Source organism: Agelaius tricolor, unplaced genomic scaffold (genome assembly GCF_023055355.1).
Source record: "Agelaius tricolor isolate 1412-34295 unplaced genomic scaffold, bAgeTri1.0.p SCAF_51, whole genome shotgun sequence".
In the NCBI taxonomy this organism is placed as follows: Eukaryota; Metazoa; Chordata; class Aves; order Passeriformes; family Icteridae; genus Agelaius; species Agelaius tricolor.
The window spans coordinates 268737-282014 of NW_027269311.1; positions in this window are offsets into that span (position 1 = coordinate 268737).

Below are 13278 nucleotides of genomic sequence, written 5' to 3' on the forward strand. Positions count from 1 at the left end.
ATTCTCTGTCAGACTTGTGCACAGGCCAAATGGGGCTGTTGAAGGGTGAGTGGGTTTTGCTGACCACCCCTTGGCTCTCCAGCTCACGGATCATTTTGTGGATGGGGATCACGGCATCTCAATTTGTTCAATATTGCCGGCGGTGCACTGTCGAGGTGGCAATTGGCACTTGTTGCTATTCCACTTTCAGTAGTCCTACTGCAGATGGGTTTTCTGATAGTCCAGGCAAAGTGTTCAACTGCTTAATGTCCTCTGTCACTACAGCAGCTATGCCAAAAGCCCATCTGAGTCCCTTTGGGCCTTTGTAACAGCCATTCTGGAGGAAATCTATGCCCAGAATACACGGGGCCTCTGGGCCAGTCACAATAGGATGTTTCTGCCACTCTTTCCCAGTCAGGTTCACCTTGGCTTCCAACAGGGTCAATTGCTGTGATCCCCCTGTCACCCCGGCAATGGAAACAGGTTCTGCCCCCACATGTCCCGATGGTATCAGTGTACACTGCGCACCAGTATCAACTAAGGCATTGTATTTTTGTGGTTCTGATGTGCCAGGCCATCGGATCCACACCGTCCAGAAAATCCGGTTTTCCCAAGCCTCTCCCTGGCTAGAGGCAGGGCCCCTCTAACCCTGGGCATACATGGTCGAGGTACCTTCCAGGGGATCTGACAGATCATACCCAGCAGCTCAGTCATGGAAGGTTGGGGCTACCTTCACTTTACTGAGTTCCCTCGATTAGTGTTTCCCTCCTTGAGCTGATGCACCTGTGCTGCCAGGACAGAAGTGGGTTTCCCATCCCACCTTCCCATGTCTGCCCCATGGTCCTGCAGAAAGAACCACAGGTCAGCCCGTGGGCTGTACCCTCTCTCTCTAGCTGGGGAACGTTGGGCTCTGACTCTGGGGCCTGTGACTCACACTGGTGCAATGTGGGAACTGTTCCTCCTCACCTCCTCCCTCATCTCCCTCATCTCCTCTCTGAGTTCTTGGACCACAACAGAGACATGAGCCTGCATTGGGCCATTGATCACACTCTCATAATTTCTAAGCTTGTTGGCAACAGAACCCACTGACTCTCGTTTGTTATTGGCAATAATCATTGCAATAAAGGTGGCATATTGAGCTGGCCCCAGATTTGCCAGACTCCACAACATTTGCCCTGTGCACCTGACCTTGTTGGGGTCATTATCATGCTGTCCACCCCTCCCAAAGAGTACCTCCAATACTGCCACTTCTCTCAGCTGTTGGATCCCTTCCTCAAGAATCTTCCAGCACATTCTATGGTGCTGGTCCTGCATTCTCTCCCTGTTGACAAACCTCTCTCTGACACTCATTAAAAGCCGCTCCCAGAGGGAAAGGGACCTTGGCTCCCTTACAAAAATCAGATTCATACCTGAGTCCCTGGTCAAGGGTCTCAAATTCCTTGCCTCACCACCATCCAGCTGGACACCTGTACCCATAAGGTCCCAGACCCAAAGTAGCCAGGTTGTATAAGCCTCACATCCCTGTCATACAATGTCTTTGTGCAGATTATGGAGACTTTCGTACGTCAGGGACTCGGTGATGACCTCAACTGTTGCCTCTCCTGGGCGCTGGGAAGGCCCTCCTTTCATATCCTCATCTGGGTGCTCTGATTTCATCTTAGATCTCCTTGTTTCCACCAGGGCGACTGCTGCTGGCTGTGACTGCCTTTGCAGTTCAGCTGGAACCTGGACAGTTGTAACATCTGTGAGTTCCACTGCTGCACCATCAGACTCTCCCTCTTTAAGGCAGGGGGATGGCTTTTCACCAGCTGTGGAAATGTACTCCTTCAGCACCTGGCCCATCTCTTTCATTAGAACCCTCATCCAGCCTGGGTGGTTCATTTCTGAGGTGGGCTGTGGGGCAGGGTCAGGCTCTGGGGCAGCAGCATCCCTGGTCTCTGGGGTAGGTGTCAGTGTGGTTATCCAGGTTAATCTTCCCTTATCTCTGAATGCTAAATGTACCAGGCCTATCAGCAACACCAGCCACTGTATGATATCCTTAGCATTTAGAGTGGATCTGAACCCTTTGAAAACTGGTGGGGCAGACCCAAAGAGCTGGGTGAAGGGCTGGGAAAAAATTTGCCCCTGTGTCATTTCCTCACAGTAAGTACCATTATTAAAGTAACCCCAAAACCATACACTTAGTGTGTGATAGCTCTGAATCCATGTGCCTGCCTTCCAGAGGAAGTTTAAGATCCATTAATTCCTCACCTCATTAGGCCACAAAGCAAACTGGATAACAGCCAGGGCAGCCTTAGTTTGGTTAGCCTGTGTTCCCAGGGATTGCCTGGGTACTCCTGATGGGGCAGAAGGAAGAGCTCCAGGCCCTCCGTGAGGGTGATGAGGGCAGTGGGCTGTCAGCGGGGGCTGGCTGGGGGAGCTGCAATGCCTGGGCAGGAGCTGCAATCCCTGCCCCAGCTGCGGTGGGCTTTGCTCCCTGTGTGGACCAGGGGTGGCGTGGGCAGAGCACACAGAGATTTCAGGGATGCGGGCAGGGGGATTCATGGCCAGCACTTTGCAGCTGATCCCCTTGGCCTCTCCTCTCTTGCGGCCATGGCAAGAGCTGGGTGGGATGGCTCTGGCAGGAAGGTCTCCTTGGATTCCTGCACATGCAGGTTCTGACCGTGGCTCTGTTCCTCTCTCTTCCAGCCCTTTGAGCCCTGAGTGAAGACAACAGCCCCTCCTGCATAAGCACATTTGTTCAGGTGATGTTTGAGGAAAGAGCTGCAGAACTTTCATCTGCTGGCTCAGAAGAACCAGTGTCTCTTTAAGACCTCCAGATCCCTTGGAAGGTGAGACCACCAGGAGACCAGAGGGGATCAGCTGGAGTTCCAGGCACAGCTGATGACTGGCACAACTGAGCCTGTGGGAAGCTCCCATGGCTCCTGCCTTCTCCCTCCCTGTTGACAGCTCCCTCCCTCCAGCCCTCGGACCCTGCCCATCCCCTTTCTTCCCTCCCAGCTCATCCCTTTGCTTCGCCTTCCATTAATAAACAGTTTGGCTTCTTTGCTTTACCTGCATCTCTGTGGAGCTGGAGTGATGAAAATCCGGAGCCCTGGGACACACAGGCCCCTCCTGCTGTTCTCTCCCACTCTGTGTTTTGTGCACAGACACAGAGGAACAAGGGCAGGTCAGGCTGGAGAGGTCCCTGTGCTGAAGGTACAGTTCTACAGCATTGTGCAGTTCCAGATCTTGCTGAGCACCTCGGAAATCCTGGATTTTGGAAGAGCCAACCTGAGGATGCTCTGAACCCAGCTGAGAGGGATTCTATGGCAAGCATCCACGGAGGGCAAATGAGCTTGGAATGCTGGAAGGTTTCAAGAATAGCTTCCTGAAAGCACAGCAGTGCTCCATCCCTGCACAGGATGAGGAAGAGGGCAGAACCAGAGACCATCCGGGCTTTGCATGGAGCTCTGGGTGTGCCTAAGGGCAGATGAAGCAGCAGCACGGTGCCCGAGACTCGGACACGCGGCCGTGCCGGTGCCCGGAGCGCTGCCAGGCAGTGCCGGGATCCTGGCTGTGGTTCTGGTCCCCACAAGTGAGGAATGGCAGCCCCAGGCTCAGAGCCAGTCAGAAAGCCAACCAAGGGAGAGCAGAGGGAGGGCACCCTTCCAGTCTCTCTTGGGCATGGCCGCAAATCAACCCCTGCTGCTTCTTCCTCCGCCTGTGTTTGGGCTGTGCTGGTGGCAGAGCCAGCCAGGTTGTGCTCTGTGTTCCAAAGCCTGTTGGGAGCAGGCATGAAAAGCGCTGCGTGCACAGCAGAGAGTCCTGGAAGGTGCTGGCAAGAGCATCCTGTGGGGACAGGGCTCTGGGCTCTGGCTGGGAACAGCCTGGTTTTGGTGCTGTGAGCACAGGCAGGAGCTGAGGCAGGGGAAGAGGCAGCGGGCAGCTTGTGTTTGTAGAGGGCCTGGGGCTGCACCTCTGAACCTGCACCTGGACACGCACTTGGGGGAATACGAGCTGGAGCTGGAGTGCCTGTCCTGAAAGGACCTGGAGTCATTCAGCCTTGCCAGCTTTTCTTAAGGGTGTGTTGGTGTTCCCCAGGAAAGCCACACATTTGGGGAAATGCCTTTGGAGGAAAGGGGCTTGCTTCTCAAGGAAAGTGCTTCCCAGGGAGCTCCCAGTGAGGCAGGTGCGAGTGTCCCCCTTTGTCTCTCTGTGCTCCTTTCAGTCCTTGAGGCCCGTTGCACTTGGCAGAGGAGCAGGGCAAGGGAGAAGGCTGTGAAGAGCAGGTTTGGCATCCGCCTGGACCTGCAGAGACCAACCCAAGCACTTGCAGCAGGGTGTGTTCCCCCTCTTTGGACAGAGGTGTGAGCAGGAGCATCTCTGTCCAGCCATGAGCCCCAAAGCTCTCTGTGAGAGCTGTGAATTAAAAGGCCTTTGCACACACACTTTTCACATCTTTCCTGTCTGCTGTGTTTCAACTCTTGGCAAAAGGCATTTGCCTCCTGCTTGGTGGGAGCTGCTGTGGCCCAGGGCCAGCACAGAGCTGGGATGTGTGGGCCAGGCAGCGAGGAGAGCCTTGGCTGATCTTGGTGTGCCCTGGCCCCAGAAAAGGCCTCCCAAGGTGTCCTGCTCATTGGCTCTCCCTGTGCATCTTGGAGAGAACAAGGTGGGCATTTCTGGCAGCTGGGCATCAGCAGGCCTCAAAATGGGGGCGTGTGGTGGAGTGAGCCCAGCTGAGATCCCCTGAGAGCAGCCCAGTGCTCCTTGCTCCTCTCTGCTGACCCGGGAGCGTTTGTCTGCTTTCGGGATGGCCCTGGCTGTGTCAGGGCTGCTCCGTGGACACGAGACAGCCGCTCCTGTCCCGCTGGGTGCCAGCAGTGCCTGGCAGCAGCCCTGAATCCACGTCAGGATGCTGGCCAAGAGAGGCCCTGGGAGCTGAGGCAGCTGATTGGAAGCTTTTGCAGATACACACAGGGCATGGCCAGCAGTGTTCCCTCAGGATACAGCAGTGCTGAGGTGCCTCCCCAGAGCTGCCTGATGCTGCCCACTCCTTGTAGCACCAGTTGCTTTCCTGTGGGATGTTCTACCTCCCCCAAGAGTGAAGAGGGAGCTGGAGAAAGAGCTGGCCAGGCTGCTCTGGATCCTTTCCCAGCAGCCCTGGCTGAGTGGAGCAGTCCGAGCTGAGCGCAGAGGTGCCCATGGAAGAGCCGTGCCCAGGAAGGCTCGCTGGGAAGGGGGATCCAGGAACCACAGGCCTGGCAGCCTGAGCTGCCACCGGGGAAGGCCTTGGAGCAGATCCTCCTGAGTGCCAGCCCACGGCACGTGCAGGGAACCAGGGCGTCTGCTGGAGGCTGGGAAAGCTCTGCAGAGGGACGGGCACAGCTGGGACTCCTGGTGGGGTGTCGAGGGCTTCTCTGTGGGATTTTGGGGGGTTGGTGTTGGTGGGGTGTTGGGGAAGGAGTTGTCTGGAAGGTGAGAGGTCTGGGCTGGAATTTGAGTCAGATTGAAGGCAGCATCTATGCTTTGGCACAGCTTTGGTTATGGAGGGCAGAAAGAATATCTGTGACTATTTCTATTCATGTTCCTGTTTCCCTTGCAGGGAACAAGAGGGGAGAGCTGTACTTGATTGGCCACTTAGATATCTGTACTGGGGGAGGATCAGCCCTTTTGCCATCTACTCATTTGTTTGGGTTACTCTTGTAACACTGAGTGGTCTTTCATTCCTTGAGAGTTTTTATTCCTTAAGAAAATTAGGAGATTATCATCCCTTCATCAAAATCCATTTGCAAATCAAAGAATGGTCTTCTTTTTGGCTCTGTGTAGTGTTATGTTTTCTAAAGGGACATTCAATGGATGATAAGGCAAATGAGTTGCTGCTTCAGGATGGGACACAAACTTGTAGACCAGTCACATTCTCAGGCCATCCCAATAAATTTGGGAAGTTTGCAAATTTTGGAACGACTTGAGCTGAGCAATGGCAAGTACAACTTTCCTGAAGTGAGGATTCCTTAATGCCAGATTCTTCTGTGTCTTCATGGCCAAGATGTTTTTGTGGTGCAGGAAATGACTTCAATGAGAAAATAATTCCAGCACAGAGTAAGAGCTTCCGACAGAGGCCAAGTGTTGCCAGCAGTTGCTGCAGGTGCTGCTGCCATCAGCCCCCAATGCACGTGGGCTTTGGCTCCCTGTGGCACAGCAGCCCCCCGAGGGCACAGGTCTCTGGGGCAGGAGACGGGCACCAGCGCTGCCAGGGCTCGGGGGTGGCAGCTCTGCTTGGGCAGGGACTCTGCCACAGCTGCTGCTGTCAGCGCTGCCCGGGCCCCAGGGCTCAGAGCAGCATTCGTGCCCTGGCCCACACATTCCTTGTCTGTGTCACACCCGTGGGTTTAGGATGGCCACCGGCCGGGAGGTGTCCCAAGGAGGCCATGCCAGCTTCCCTGGAAGGCCCCGTGCCCTTCCCAGCGCGGCTGCGTCGGCAGCCCTGGGGCTCCTTCTGCTGCCCTGAGCCCGCAGAGCAGGGCAGCGTTTGCTGATGCTCTGAGCCCTTCCTAAAGATCCTGTGGGGCTGCCTTAGACACCTGGGGCCAGGCATTCCTTCCAGCCTGGGCCACTTTGGCTGGGCTGGGGGCGGCCCCAGGGCAGGGGGCAGTGTGTGCAGGGGCCCTTTGTGACACAGTGCAGTACGGTCACTGTGGCATAGAACGGGTGTCCAAGGCCCCTTTGTGACACGTGGGAAATAGAAGCCTGCCCGGCTGCTGGGAACAGGCAACGGGGCAGAACGGGACAGAGCGGTGCCGTGAGGAGCCCCCGCACAGCGCCCTCGTTCCTGTCCCACCCGAAACCTTTCCGAGGCGTTATTCCTGCAGGTGACCTCGAGGCCAGACCACAGGACTTGCTGACCCGTGGTCTCCCTGAGGCTTCTCTTCTGCAGGAGCCTTCGAGGCCAGACCCCAATCCTTGACAGGAGTCTCCTGTCCTTGTGGCAGGAGCCCTTGAGACCGAGCGCAGGACTTGCCGTCCTGCAGCCTTCCTGAGGCTTCTGTCTTGGAGGTGCCTTCCAGGCAGCACTTGGTGACTTGGAGCTTTTGCAAGGCATCTCACCTGCAAATAGCCACAAGTCCAGTCCGAGATATGGAGCAGAGACCCCCAAGAGTGCCCAAGCTGGCCTGGGTGGAGGAGGAGGAAGAAGGCCCTGCAGCTGCCCCAGCACAGGAGACTGAGGAGGTGGTGCCGTTCCAGCCACCGCAGGAGGGTGAGTGGCAGAGCTGGTCCACAGGGTTGGCATCTGCAGCCAGCTTGACCCCATGCCATGCCATGCCATGCCATGCCATGCCATGCCATGCCATCCTATCCCCTGGGGAAATGCCCATGGACAGGACGGAAGAGGGCCTGGGCAGACACCCTGCAGTGCCCGCGCTCCATCCCCTGGGCCATCCCGGGGCTCTCCCTGCCTGGGCAGCGCAGGGCTGGCCTGTGTTCTCCGGCCTCTCCCGCAGCCCCTCAGCTCTGGCTGCGCTCGCTCTTTGACAGATGCAGCCCTGGAGTGCACACAAGAGCAGGAATCCAGCCGTGGCCGCTTCCGCAGCACAGCGCAGGTACCTGCAGCCACCCCCACCTGCGCTGGGCCTGCTGTCTCTGCTCAGCCCAGCACTGTGTGTGCAGCACTCCATGCAACATCCCCGGCTTCCTGCCCTTCTCCTACAGTTCATCTGCAAATTCATCAAGAGAATGCAGGAGGAGGAGACCATGGCCATGGGCACTGGGCTCAGACCATACTCGCCCATCTTCAAAACCAAGCCCAGCGCTGCCCTCCTGTCTATGCTTGTAGAGGAAGGTTTTTACTATCCAAACCAAGTAAGCAGCCTGTGGGCAGGGTTTGATCCTCCCAGGAATTGCTTGGCCTCCCAAGCCATGAGTGCTGGTTGCTGTGAGCCTTTGAGGCCACATGGCAGCGCGCTGGCAAGGGAAGCATTTCTCTGGGCAAGCTGGGAACGTTGCTCCCCCTGGCAGCTTTCCAAGTCTCCCTGTGCCTTCTCCAGGTGCCCGCCATGGTGAGGTTCATCCACCAGTGGCTCCTGGTCAATGATTGTGCTGAAGCCAGGCTGGACGAGGCCCTGCTGGATCTGACAGAAGCACAGCCAGATGACGCAGTCCTGACGCTGCTGCGTGTGGCCCCGTCCTGTGACAGGTATGGGGCCCACCTGCCCAGAGGGCTCAGGCCTCCCCAGCCCATCAGCCTGTACAGCCTGCCGCAGGTGTCTGAGCAACAGAGACTTCCAGGGCCCCCTGGCTGCTGCCTTTCCCAGCCCTGGCACGTCAGCCCCTGAGCCTGCTGCCATGCTCCCTCCCTGCCCCTCAGGGCTCTGTCCCCACAGGCCTGGGCTGCCTGGCTGCTGCTGGCCAGGGCCAGTGGGCAGAGGCAGAGCTGGCAGCCAGCTCAGCTCCCCACGCTGCTGTGTCTGAGACCCCCCTGAGACACAGCTCTGACTCCCCAGAGCTGCCATGGCCATGTGGAAGACCATCATGGGCTCAGCCAGGACTGCCGAGCTGGCACAGCTGATCCTCCTGGATGTGCTGGGGAGCTGGCCAGTGCACAGCACGTGCACCTCCGATGGGGACCAAACGGCTGTCTTTAACCTGGCTGTGAGTTTCTGCAAGTGGCCTTTGCTGGCCCCAAGGCCGCCTCTCCAGCAGCTCTCCATCCTCCTTCCCCCACTGCATCTGCCTGCCTCAGGCGCTGGCCTGAAACCTGGCCCAGGGGCAGCTTCAGGCCCAGCAGGCCCCGTGCTCCCCCTGCCAAGGTCTCTGCGGGCCTCTCCCTGCCACGCTCGGGCCCTGCCACACGGACGCCTGGGCACTGAGCGCTGTCTCGGGGGCCTTTGTCCCTTGCAGGCAACCGTGGTGACGTGGAAGATCCTGCAGGTGCCCTGTCTGCCACGGATATTGAAGGTGTATTTCCCCCGCCTATTTGTGCATCTGCTCTTCCAAGTGTTCTCCAGCACCTTGGAGATGCCAGAGGAGGTCGATGCCTTCTGGAAGGGATGCCAGCAAGAGCACGGCCTTGCCACCAGCCCCAACAGGTGCTCCATCCCGCTCCTCCTGTCCCTGCCACGTGGCCTGCCAAGGAGCCAGTGCTGCCAGCGTCACCTGGCCTTTGCTGTGCACACAGGTTTGCAGTGCGCACCCTGAAGTCCCTGCTCTGCCTTCTCCACTGTGAGGATGTGGTGGTGGCAATGGAACGCAGGTGTGGCTGGGACACGCTGCTCTCTCTTGACACCCACCACTTTGCCGTGGCTCTGCTGGCCAGGTGAGAGCCCCTTCTCCCCACGGCCTCTGACATTTGTGCTCTGTGCCTGGGGTGTCCTGCAAAGTTTCCATGGTCATGGGCCAGAGGGCCTTGTCAGTGTGGGACAGCCAAGCAGACTGGAATAGGCTGGCAGAGGAGGGTGCCCATGAGAAACCAACTCCCGAGTGGCTCAGGTCCCCTTGCTGGAAGGGTGGTGGGGAAAGATGAGAACTCTGTGAGTCACTCCTGGGAGAGATTTGCCCCACTGGCTCAGGGTCTTGTTTCCGTTTTCCTCTTTTTAGAGAAATTTCCCATTCAGCCCTACACTTTTGTTCCGGGATTGCATTCTACCTGCTCGCCATGCTGGGCCAAGAGATGCCATACTGGGATTTCCCTGCCCTGGCATTCCTTGTGGAGGTGAGCCTCAAGGCCAGCGCTGCCTCCCAGCTCTCTGCCCTCTCGTAGGCACAGCTGCCAGGACGGTGCCCGTGCCCTGTGCTGCTGCCTGGGCCCCGCCCTGTGCGGCTCCGGGCTCCTGCCGGCCGGCTCCCTGTCACTGCCCTGTGCCTTTCAGGTCCTCGAGTGCCTGGACTTGAGGGAATGCAGTGACAGTGTTCTGCAGATCATGGCACAGAACCTGCAGAGCCAGCACAGGGCCAGGCGTTACTTGGCACTCAGAGGCCTGGTAGTGCTGGGCAAGAATCCCTTGATGGTGAGAAGGGGGCAGTGGCTGAAGCCGTGCAGGCAGCGTGGGGCCGGGCAAGGCAGTCGCTTGGCCTTGCCTGGGCTTGGGGCGCTGGGGCAGCTGCTCCCAGCTCTCCTGCCTCCCGCTTCAGCGGCCCCAGTGCTTTGGGACAGGCCTTTGGCCTCTGGCCCCTGCGGCAGCAGACTGGCCTTTCACAAACTTGTGTTCTGCACAGGCTGAAAAAATGGGGAGCCTGACCCAAAGTCTTGTGGAGCTCCTGCAGGAAAATGATAGCCACATGATCAGGATGACCATTCTTCTACTCCGATATTTGCTCCTGGATATTGGGGGTGCCCCAATAGCCACCCCCATTGCCCTGCAGCTGGCTGAGGCGCTCCTGCCACTCTTTGACCACGTAAGGCTCTGTGCCCACAGCCACGGCCGCCGGCTGCTGCCCGCACACTTGGTGCCCTGTGCAGATGCAGGCCTGTGCCCTGGGGGGCCTGAAGCAGCTGATGCTGAGGTCTTTTGCCCTTCCTCTCCTACAGGATGATATCCGGGTGCAGCTGAGCTCCATGTGTGTCTTTCAAGAGATGCTGGACTTTTTAAGAGAAGATGGAAGAAAGGCCCTGAAGTCCCACGTGCGCCAGAGCCTGGTCCCACTCTACGTCCACTGCCATGATGAGAATCAGATTGTTGCTGAGGTGAGGACCTGTGGCCACCTGCTGTTCCCCTGGCAGGGGACTGGGCTGCCTCCTGCCCTGGCACCTTGCGGGCTGCAGCCTCCTCCAGGCTGTGGCACTGGGATGCTCCTGTGCCCTGGCCTGTGGGGCCAACACCGCGTCTCTGCTGCTCTCCAGGCCTCGCGGGAAACGCTGCATTCTGCAGCCGGATTCCTGAAGAGGAGGAATCTCGAACAAATGCTCCAGGTGGATCAGACATGGAGGTTTGGCGAGTGCTTGGTAAGAGAAGCCGAGAACGCCCAGGCTCAGCCTGGAGAAGGCCCCTGAGGGCGGTGCTCAGTGTGCAGGGCCGGGCAGCTGTGCCCCTGCCCGCTGCTGCAGCCAGAGGCCGCGGGGGCTCTTCTCCAGGCTCCCGTGGGCCCGAGCCGGGTGCCCATGGAGCCCCGGCCCGGCGGGGCTGCGGGCCAGCACCGCGGCTCCCCGGGCAGCAGCCGGCCCTCTGCCCCCTGCCCTCGGGAGCCCTTGGCCAGCGGCTGCTGTGGCCGCGCCTCAGGCCTCTGCGGGCAGGGGAGGCCGGGTCTGGGCGCAGGCAGCGCCCGGCCCAGGGGCTGAGCCCGCGCCAACCCTTCCCTCCTGCCGCTCTCTGCAGCTGGCAGAGGACAGGAGCCGAGCGGCCGAGCACCTGCGCCGGGCCCTGCGTTACCTGCAGAGCCCACAGGAGCCCCTGCGAGAGGCGGCCATCAGGTTCATGGGTGAGCCACGAGCCCGGGCTCCCTCCCCGGCCCGCCGCAGCTCGGCCCCGGCCCCGCCTGCTGCCCCGGCAGCGCCAGCCGGGCCCGGCGCCGTGGAGCCCCGCCTGGGCTGGGCATTGCTGCTGCCGCCCTCTGGCAGCCGTGCCCTGGGGCGGCAGCGTGCACCAAGGGCCGGGCTGAGCCCTGCCGGGCCAGCAGCCCGTGTGGCCGCAGCGCCGGCAGCGCCGCTGGCAGGGAGCTGTGCCGCTGGCGCCGTGACAGGCTCTGTGTTCACAGGCATGGCCGGGCGGCACCTGAGGGGGCAGCAGCAAGAGCTGCAGCTGATCTGCACTGGTGAGTGAGGCCAGCGGGCTGGCAGCAGGGGCTGCCGGGGTTAGAGCTGCAAGCCCTGCCCCGGCTGCGGAGGGCTCTGCTCCTGGGGGCAGAGCACACTGAGATTTCCGGGCCACGTGGGCCATTGGTGGCCAGCAGCTTCGGGCTGATCCCCTTGCTCCCTGCTCCCTCCTGGCCTTGGCAAGAGCCGGCTGCGATGGCCCTGGCAGGGGGCTCTCCTCGGCTCCCCGCAGATCCGGCATCTGACCATGGCTCTGTTCCTCTCTCTTGCAGCCCTGGAACGCCTGAGGGAGGACATGAGCAGTGCCGTGTCAGAGCTGGCACTTGAAACACTGCATGTCCTCCGAGCAACAGCCAGTGGGCGATATTCCATCTTCCAGAGGCTGCACGACCAGCTGCACAGGGCATGGATCACTCGGCCTCGTCTGTCACGGCTCGGCTGGCTGCACTGCTGGAGCTCTGAGGACAGCTGATCCGGAAGGCTCTCTTTGCTGGGGCAGCCTGAGCCAGTGGGGATTTTTACTTTTCTTTAAGATTTTTCTTTTCTTCAAGATTTTTCTTTTCTTCCATTCTATCTTTTACCCGATGTAAATATATACCCTGTTATAATATACACACTCTCAGGAGATTTTCTTTGCTGCCCAGGGTTCGTAGGGCATAGGGAAAGTGGAGAAAAGCCTGCTTCTACTTAGCATGCTGCCCATGCATGCAGTGCTGCAGGGAAAATGGCCAGAAGCCCCTTGGCCTGTGGTGGCTCTGCTGAAGCCTTTGTGCTGCCCACAGAGCGGCTGGGCAGGGGCCGGAGCTGCGGGGATCCCTGCCAGAGCGGTGCCTGGAGATGGCCACAAGCCCTGTGCCAGGCAGGAAGCGCCATCCGTGCCCTCCTGCCCGTCTGCTGCTGCCTGCCTTGCTGAGGGCTCCCAGGTGCCTCTGGCTGGGGCTGCTCTGGAGCTGCTGTGGGGCTGCGGCGCTGCTGCCGGGCAGCTTGGCCGGGCTGGGGCAGGGCCTGAGGGGCTGGGGCGCTGGCAAGCCCTGAGCAATGGGGCTGTCAGAGGCCACAAGCAGCCCCCTGGCAGCCGCCTTCTTCCTGCCAGAGTTGACTTGCAAGACAGATCCCGGGCACTCTGCAACTAACAGCATCAGTGTTGTTGGAAAGCCAAATGCAGGGAAATGTCAGACCTTTGGTCTTGTCAGCAAAGCTCAGAATTAAACACAGCATTTGATCTGAGACCTTGGAAAGGGCTTCCGATCTCAGGTGCTAGAAGCCAGAATGCGGATTTCTAGTTTCTAGCAGAGACACGGGGAAGAAAGTTGAAGTGGAGGAATGTTTAGAGTTTTAGAGTTCCAGATTTTGAAAAAATCCAAGTAGTTACAACAGTAAACAAGAAGTTTAGGATGCAGTGCTGTAGGTTTGTTGCGTCATGGCATGATTGGCTAAGGAAGCTTCCACTGTAGCATGATGTGGGAAGCCAGGAAATTCCTCGGGCTGCCCTGCAGGACTCGAGACCCTGTCAGAGGGCTCAGAGACCTTGGCACAGAGCCCAAGACCCCTGTGCCTTTGATTTAGCCCTTGGA